The sequence below is a fragment of the Triticum dicoccoides genome, chromosome 1A (assembly GCF_002162155.2).
Source record: "Triticum dicoccoides isolate Atlit2015 ecotype Zavitan chromosome 1A, WEW_v2.0, whole genome shotgun sequence".
Taxonomy (NCBI): Eukaryota; Viridiplantae; Streptophyta; class Magnoliopsida; order Poales; family Poaceae; genus Triticum; species Triticum dicoccoides.
The window spans coordinates 94,167,433-94,176,703 of record NC_041380.1 but is presented as its reverse complement, the minus strand read 5'-3'; the positions used below and the strand labels follow the sequence as shown (position 1 = coordinate 94,176,703).

Below are 9,271 nucleotides of genomic sequence, written 5' to 3'. Positions count from 1 at the left end.
TGTGCGGGCGCGGAGGCGTGCTTCCCCGGCGGCAGCAGCAACCTACAAGCAAAGGGCGACGGCGGCGGCGCTTGATTCAATCTGCAGGAGAGAGTGAAGATGAGAAGGAGAAGAAGGAAGGAGAGGAGGGAGAAAGAGAGAGGAAATAGGAGAGGGAGGCGGCGTCTAATGGGAGAGGGTCAGTGCGGTGGTGCGGCGTGCGGTGGCCTCAGCGGGTGGGTGACGCCAGACAGCTCCTGTGCCTTAATCCTCTCCTTGCCGGCACAACAAGAGTAGGAGCAAGGATGCCGAGGTAGTTCAGGTTTGCCTCCACCTCACCCCCCTCCACGTCTCTGAGTTAGTTTAGTTATCATTTGCCTTTTCTGGCAAAAAAATGGATGTATGAAATCCGAGATCTGGACCTCATGTTCACTGATTTTGGACCCAAGTTTTGTTGAGAGAGCCGCTAGTGGTTTCTTTGGTCCGGGACCTCAGGTTACAAATAGCAGGGATGTGCGGCAGATACCTATCACACTAATTATCTTCAAATTGGAAGTTCTGGTCAGTGCAGGGTATTATCACCTCATGCCATTGTCCATTGTACTCTTATAGTTCAGATTTCACTTCTAATGCCCTTCGTGTGGAGCTACTTTTCTGTCGATTTTCATATTTCCTGATTAGCACATATGCCATGACACATCTTTTACTACCGCAGGTCGTTAGATTTAGTTTGTCTGAAGTATCATAGAAGCTTGTCCCTTCTTAATCTAGATGACTGATGCTCTTTTACACGCTTGTTTCCCTTAAATCTGATCTTTGGATTCATTTCACCAAAAGCAATTAGCGTCTGTTGATGTAAGCATCCGACAGCTCGCACCGATGACTGTCTTTGGAAGATTTTATAGAATATTGCTAAATCTCTATGTTATATGTGTCTAATGGTGATATTGCTAAATCTCTATGTTATATGTGTCTAATGGTGGCTTCTGTTATACAATGAGCAGTATGTGGTCTGATATTTCAAGACTGGAAGCCAAGATCAAAATAATGGATGTCCAATATTTGCAGCAAAAGATCAAGAGTTGGCCACTTTGACCCGAACGGTTTGTTCTCGTGTCAACTCTGTTTGGATCCTTACCACTTTTGAAACTCTAACCCCTAATCCCACCGCAATCAGCAGGAGCCCCAAAACACTGCCGGCTTCTGAAATGTATACCATCTTCGAGGGAGTACGAAAGTTAGTCTCTGTTGCTTCTGGTATGTCCTATGTTGATTTAGGCATTACAGAAGTCTATTGGGAAACACCTCGGATTATTAGTATGGTGTGCTTTTAGTGTATGATTCTCAATGCTAATGGTGTGTATCCTTCAAACAATTGCTAGGTATCAATTTACTATATTACTGCAAAGAATGACGATGTGGTTGAGTTCATCCTCTTAGAGAAGATGTATGCTTTAGCAACTCTTTTCCAGATCGCAATTCTACAAAAACATAAAGTCTTGTGGATGTGCAGGCCGACCGCGGACGCTTTGTGCTCTCCACCGGCCATGGATGCATGCTCCAGTACGCTCCACTCCAACTCGCCGGATACCAAGGCATTACGGTGAGCTCTCAGACATTTTGGTTGTTGATTATCAGAGGAACTCCGTACTTGTGCTATGCCAAACTATATGTGTGCCATGTCAAAAGTCTCAACTCTGAAGTTATTTCATATCACACAAACAACATACTGTTTGACTATTTTTTTAATCAAATTTTTCATAGGAGGTTCAAACCTTGCTTCACGGGTAACATAAAAGTTGAAATTTTAGCTGTAAATTCATGACTGAAATAGATTACCGTAATCTGCAATAACAACATCTCAGTGTACATGTTGATGATGAATTCCGAAGTAAATTCGAAACTCTATATTTGTGCTATGTCGAATTCTGAGTATGTAGGTATGAATAATATAGATGATTGTTTAAGCTATTGGAAAATCATGTTTTGAGCCACCACCAATTAGCCTAGCATGCCTCTGTTTTGGTAGTTAATTGATGCACTGAATTAGCCTACTAAGTACTAACTAATGCATGTGTCTGTTTTCTTTCCTGTGTGGAGTGGGATTATTTTGGGTTATTCTTAATTTGTGATAGGATGTTTGCTCTGAGTTCCTACTATATGCATTTGTTGGATGTCCTGCACATCTAGGCATTTTATTGTTCTATTGCTTTTGCTCTGTGTAGGGATGGGTTAGGGTTTGCTGCTGGATCCAGCGTTTTTCTGTTGATGGTTGTCGTCTGCTCGTGCTCTCTATTGTCGGACTGCTGGGATCTGCCGTTGTTGTGGTTGGCTCGACAGTTATGATTTTTGTCGATGGTCCCATTGCAGGTGCTTTTCTTTTCTCATTCCTTTATTTATGCCTTTCCATATACACATTCAAATTTAATGTCGTTGTTGTGGCATGGGTTGTGGCTTACTAAGTCTAATATTTGTTGGGCTTTCCTTTTTGTGTGTGGAGTTGGTCAGTTCATTTGAAGCAAAAGAAAGGCATGCAGACTTGGATATCCGATTAAAAGGTCAGTGTAGAATCCTATCTTACAATTCCTACGGGCGCTATCTCTTTATTGACAGAGTAAATGTTTGGTCAGGTATACATTCATTGAGTTCAGGAGCGGAATGATGTGCCACCTACAGGAAGAAACTGTAGTCAAGAAGAACGTGATCATTTGAGAAGTACGATAAGGTACATGTCATCTTGTAAGAACAAGTAGTTAGTTCTAATAAGGAAGGGGAAAGAGCTATTAGAAAAACATGGAACTAAGTCGGCTCATTTTGTTTAGGTACATAACGTTCAGCCTGAAATGGTGTTGGTGCTTTGTGAAAAGTTTGGCCACCTGAACCTGACATTTTCTATTGGAGAGCAGATCAGTTCTAATGTAAGTGTTGTAGTGTTGTAAAGTCATAAATATCTTCTAGAAATATTCAGCTTGTTTCGTATCATGTAGTATTTTCTGATTTATGGTTGTTTGTAGAGTCTGTTATAGGCTGCATTGTTCTTGTCCTACACTTCCCTTTCCAATCATTGTAATATTTGCATGGCTCAATTATTTAGACAGAGGTACCCTTGTAATATGAGCTCTGCTAAACATTTGAACCTTGAATGAATTGCTGACACTGATAATCTTCAGGGCGTAATTTTGATCGCAATGACATCGATGGCGCCGAGAGGAGGCAAAGCGGCAAGACGTGTTTTGCCGTGCTGGGTCGAACGCCGGCCAGAACGTGTCACCGACATGTGCTGGGTTGCTGGTCGATTTCTTGCTTTGCGTACAGTTCACCAGCGGATTATGGGTAAGAATGGACTAAAGAAGGATGATGTTGGAGATCTGAAAATAATTTTTGGTGAGTGTTTTGCTTGGATCTATGCGCACTACAATCATTCCGAAAAAATATGCACACTCCTTAAAACTTTAGGTTCATAGTACTTGACTAATCTAAATGTGAGGCATTGTACAATTATGAATGTTAGTGATGGTGGATATTTAGTCTTCATGTTATGTTCATCTTCCTTTGGTGTTTAGGTACTTTTTTGTGTAAGAATTGCTAAAAAGGATTATTAGAAGTATCAGCAATATATTTGTGAGTGACATTTCACTTTTACGAACAAATGTACTCTGCTTCTTCGAAGTGAAAATAGTAATTTTCTTGAGAAGATAGTGTCTCATTTCTCTACTGAGAGTGATACTGTGACATGAAATAAGGTATTTCTATTTCTTCTTGTTTTTTATGATGACCTTGATCAGCCGTCCTTTATTTTGGGAACTTCAAACTTGAATGTTCTTATGTTGTCTTTTGAGGATGTAAACTTAGCTGGAGTTAAAATCAGGTTGCCAAATGTAAGTCTGATGTATGAAAAACAATCATAGTATTGAGTATGGAAGTCTGGAGTCTCTTGGGTAACAAAAAATCATGAGATGGTAAAAGAAAATATAAATGCTCCATGATGTTGAAATATCTAATTCATTTTATTCTAAAACTCAGTTGAGCAACAGAGTTCATCCAAACAGAGCATTTTGCGACTATATGAAATATTTGCATGGTGGTGCTTTATCCTGACTTGCAAGAGTAACAACCGAAAATTCCTTATTTCACTGATGTTATAGTTGGCAGTCCGGTGATTCCAGTTTATCTCTGGTTTCATGTTGGAAATGGATTGGAAGTTTCAGTCTGTCAGTACTGATGCTCCTTCTTCCATTCATTAGTTGGAATTTTGGTTAGGGAAGGAAGGATAAAATATTATCCAAAACAAACCCAAGTGAGTTTATTGAATGCTAACCTTACAATTCATAACTATATCAAGAAGTCTTTACACTTCCACTTTAATCCCTTTTTGGGTCACAAGCATGCTTACCCAATGTTCATGAAAATGTTAAAGCCTAAAGCACACTATGACTCTGCTATCTTCGCATAATAATTTAATTTTGCTTTTGATCATATATCACTACAGGTTGTTGGAAAATAAAAAATCTACACGGGAAGACCTCGGCAAATACTTTCAGCAACAAAGAAACAAAGTTGACCACCCCGTCATCACGGTGAGCAAGCTGACATCCTGCTCTGCTTCTTGATGCGGTTCGGCATGATGGCGGCGCAGATAAAGGCCTTCTTCGACTCCAACGGTGGCCTCTGGCAGTACCAGAGCATCTCGGGCAATCCCACGGGCATCTTCTTTGCCATGGGCACCCAGGGCAGGCAAGCGAAGACTCAGACCATCGCCACCTGTCGTCTACATTGATGCTGGCGAGAGAAAAAATATAAGGAGCTACACAACCAAATTGGATCCCCATCAACATCAGGTACAACCTTGGACTAGGGGATACCATGAAGAGATCTTAGTCAAATAATTTATGAGTGACTGCTACTGTTTACTTGATGTTTGGTCCAGAAAAATAGGACCTAGCTTGTTAACCATCGATTTGTTTCAGGGTTAATTTGTATTCTTAGCATATTCCCATGTTAGAGAAAATATTCACTATAATTAAGTGACTGCTATCCCTTAGTTTGAACCAGTTGTCGTGTCTCTGCGATCAGTCATCTACCCTGTAAAACTGTTGCTTCTCTATTTATACATCCTATTAATATCTATAAAACCCATATGCGTGCTCTTGTTTTTGAATGTGCACTGTTCCTACTGCAATTCTATTGCCATGTCTTATATTTTTAACCAGCAACATGGACATGTCACTCATCTGTACTACATGTCTTCTCGCTAAAATAAGTTCAGTAAGACTACCATGCACATGTCGTACCCACAGCGCCAAAAAGCAATAACAAGTACAATAGCCTAATTAGTAGCACAGCTTACCCACAGAGTGTTTAGATACAAACATTCCAACACACGTAGCCATCTGTGTGAGTTTGTATGGGTCATAGATCAGTTTCTCAAACAACAAATACCGGACGCATTATCTTTAGACAAGTACAAACTTTTTCCTTTGCCTTTGAGATTCTGTTGTGGAATTTATGGGTTCCAAAAATTGTGTTTACTCTGAAAAATTGTGATAACATGGTATGGATATGCTGGTTAGGATTTGCAATTGCAGCGGAGGTTCTCTTTTGCACTATATAAATGCATGAATATGTTCTTTCTGGAAATCTAGCACAACTTTTCTTGATTTATTCTTTGTTCAGAATTCACCAAATACAGTTCACTTGGGATGAAAGCTCATTCAATAATGAACCTATATAAATGCATGAATATGTTCTTTTTGAAAGTTCAGCACACCTTATCTTGATTTATAACAGCTCATTTCAACTTGTTAAAACTTAAGAGTCACACAATATAGTTTACTTGGGATGAGAACTCATTTCATTTACAGGACAAACATTGAAGACATCAAAGAAAGGATATCAAAGGAGAAGGAGGTATTCCGAAAAAAGGAGAAGGAAGGCCTGGTCTGCTTTATGAATGGACACTCTTCCTGCTACAAATGTGGCCAACATGATCAATTCAGATATAGAAATTATGCCACCAATTGTTCATGGTTGTGCACTGAATAGATGTTCCTCTACTTGTAATAAACATATTTTCCTTTGTTTATGCATTAATGGATATGATATAATTAGCTGTCCAATTGTCATTTCAGTATCATATATGAACTGTCATCACTGACTATAAACAATCAGCCGTACTAAAATATACTAATATTCACGTACATGTTAGAGCACCAAAAGCAACGAAAGGGGCGCCTACAAGTTGGCACCGCCCAAAACTCCTTTCAGGCGGCGCGCCATGGGCGCGCCCCAACCGCTAGTATATGTTCCGACGTGTTGGCATCCTCTATGTTGTGGAGTTAACCACTATGTTGTGGAGTTAATCACCGTATACTTTGGACAATGTATTCGTCTGTGTAGCCGGCGACTTGTTCGAGCACATACGCGGGTCTCCCATCCAAATCATCAGTCATCAAGAGCAAGCCTCGTGTCAACTAAATCCCGTCTCCGGTTAGAGCCCAATGGAGTCAGCAGCGCGAGGAGCAGAGGATCACGTCGAGAATGGCTGCGACGCGCCGGCGAGCGGGAGCGGGAGGAGGAGGGGGCGGGACGAGTTCGAGCGCCCGCCTGAGTGGGACGCGCTGGACGCCCGGCTCGACGAGCAGGAGAGGCTCGACAGAGAGCAGGACGAAAGAAGGGACCCGGCGTCGCTGCCGGCCATGCTGGCCCTTCCCTTGGCGAAGGCGGGCGAGACGAGAGAACATCTCTGCCTCATCTGCTTCGACGACTTCGTGCCCGGCTGCTACAAGAAGATCAGGACGATGGACTGCACTCACTCCTTCCACCAACGCTGCATCTTCGACTGGCTTCTGATTGACCGACGGTGCCCGCTTTGCCGCTTCGCCATGGCCTCGGAGAAGGAACGTCTCCTGGAAGAGGAACAACAAGAACGCCTCCATGGCCAAGGAGCTGCCGCGGCCCCGGCCGAAGATGTTGAATTTAATTTTTCGAGCCGTGAAGATGTTGATATTGATGTTGGAACCAACTCCTCCTGATCTTCCATTTGCATCTCTTCCGGGTCAGCGGTCACTACGACGGTGCAAGATCAGAGGCCGGGAGGTATACCTTGGTTTACGGGAAGGAGTTGCCCTTTTTAGAGCATTATTAGTAGAGCCCCCAAACTCTCAAACCTTTAAAAATAACTGTTTTTTTTACAATTTTCGTCAAAAAACCGTAGACTAGAACCTCTTAACCCTCAAACCCTTAAATTTTTTTAAAAGGTCCAACCCTCAAACCCTTTCTCAATCCTTAAAAGTAAGGGTTGGGGAGCAAAACCTACCCCAACCCTCATTTGGCGGTTATCCTCGCGCGGGAGGGAAAAATCCTCCCAACTCCCGCGTCCACGCCCGCGACCGCCGCTGCTAGTCGCCCCCGTCGCCGGCGGCCGCCCCGTCGACTTCCCGCGCGCAACGACAATGTCGTTCATGGGGAATATTTCGTTATAAGGGTTGGTTTGAGGGTTCTAATCTTTGCCCCTGTTTTTCAACCCGTAAAAATGCAAAAAAGATCATTTTTAGACCCTTAAAACGCTAGTGAGGATTTGAGGGTTTGAGGGTTCTACTAGTAATGCTCTTAGTCTTTCCAAATTCCAGAGCACATGCTGGATATTCGCGCTTGGCCGCGCCAGGAACATGTAGGCATGACTGGTGTTGGTGAACAGTGTGGTTCCGTGGAGGCAGCCTGTTTGATCAGGGTCAAGGTCACGCTATTATATCAGAGTTAATTAATAGACAAATTTATCTATTTTTTGCTGACTATTTTTCTGTCTGGAGATGTGTAAAAGGTGCAACTATGAAGCATACGCATGTGTTCCGCAAAACAAATTAACGGTGATGGTCCAATCGGATTCTTCAAATGCATTGGCAACTTTTACCGATGACACACTATCCTGATCAGCCTATGTTCATCTTGACGCTGAGACTAAAACTCACTTGGATGTTAAGGAGTTTGTTCCTTGTAAAATTGGTAGAGAGCAGAATATGGTAGCACATCTCTTGACACATTATAGCCGTACCGAGTGTTACGGTATGGTTGAACTCGAGTCCTCCATATTGTGAGGAGCAATTGGCTTGGGATTGTAACCCTATAATTTTGAAATAAAACTCCTTTTCACCCCGCAATTTTTTTTTGATGGTGTGCAAAGATATGTAAACACGACCCCATGATTTGAACCAAACCGTACACACGCAACCTTGTACAAATGTGTATTTTATTTCCAGCATTTTTAGTAAAATGGTCATGTTTAGAAATTAATCAAACAATATTTAAAGGGATACAAAGAGGGTCATGTGGAGAAATGAGCCACAAGTGGCGACACTGAGAAAGCAAAACAGAAAATTCCACAAGGTCATGTGCACCCTGATTTGAAGCTTGGCCTTTGAACAAAAAATCACAACTAATAAAGCTTGCTCTCATTCTATCTATCTCCTTCACAATTGTGATATGAGGCTATCTAAACCTTTTTTTATGTCGTCCACAGTCGATCGGTTTACAGCTAGTGCCAAGGCCGCGTGGCATGCTATGGCTTCAAGAACTGTTGGATTATTGACTCCGGGTAGAACAATTGCTGAAGACCCGAGGTAATTATTTTGTTCATCTCCGCACACTGCTGCAACTGCACCGACACGCCCGCCGTGAGACAGTCCGCCACCTACATGGATATTTACGTGGCCGTTCGGAGAAGGCTTCCGAGTATTTGGTGTGGTGATCGCATGTGCGCGTCTCCTTGGTATGACAGTACCGGTAGTTCTTTTCAGGCCATCCAACTCGGTGATGAAATTTTCTGTGAAGAGGTGTGTCAACATCGGGCTTTGGAATATTGCCTCATGTATTGCTTTTCTTCGTGTGGTCGACACCGCCCAAACAGTGATGACCATCTTCATGAAATCCACGCATGATAACGCTTCCATCATGTTAAAGATCCAATGTTTCACATTGGGTTTGTGAGACTCAATAATATGACTAGTCAATTCTTCATCGCCTAAAGCCCAAACACACGCTCAAAGCAGTGCAATTAATCAATGAATGCCTCCAAGAATCAACACCTCCACAGATCTGGCAAACATGTGTGGCTACATCTTCCTATGGTGACGCGCATCCTCCAATCTTGCCAACTTCTCATGGAAGGTTTTGATTACCGGAAACCTGGGTGTTCCATGGAGATGTCCATCACCTTTCCTCTGTCGCACCATTAGAAGCAACCCTTCTCTAATCTAACAAGCCCTCCCTATTGTTTCTTATGTTAACCAAAATGCGG

At 42.5% G+C, this 9,271-nt stretch overlaps 1 long non-coding RNA gene across 11 annotated transcripts; it reads left to right on the top strand.

Moving 5' to 3' along the window:
* Window positions 1-6: 6 nt before the first annotated feature.
* On the top strand, window positions 7-6,112 carry LOC119364937. 11 transcript variants are annotated; one of them, XR_005175231.1, is made up of 12 exons: window positions 7-301; window positions 984-1,082; window positions 1,160-1,236; window positions 1,362-1,426; window positions 1,493-1,582; window positions 2,205-2,349; window positions 2,488-2,537; window positions 2,610-2,704; window positions 2,802-2,897; window positions 3,150-3,363; window positions 4,469-4,817; window positions 5,841-6,112. It is a non-coding gene; the product is annotated as an uncharacterized LOC119364937 (long non-coding RNA). The 11 variants fall into 11 exon arrangements; XR_005175232.1 differs by having other exon boundaries at window positions 1,477-1,582; XR_005175245.1 differs by having other exon boundaries at window positions 7-292; window positions 1,362-1,582.
* The last annotated feature ends 3,159 nt before the right edge of the window (window positions 6,113-9,271 follow it).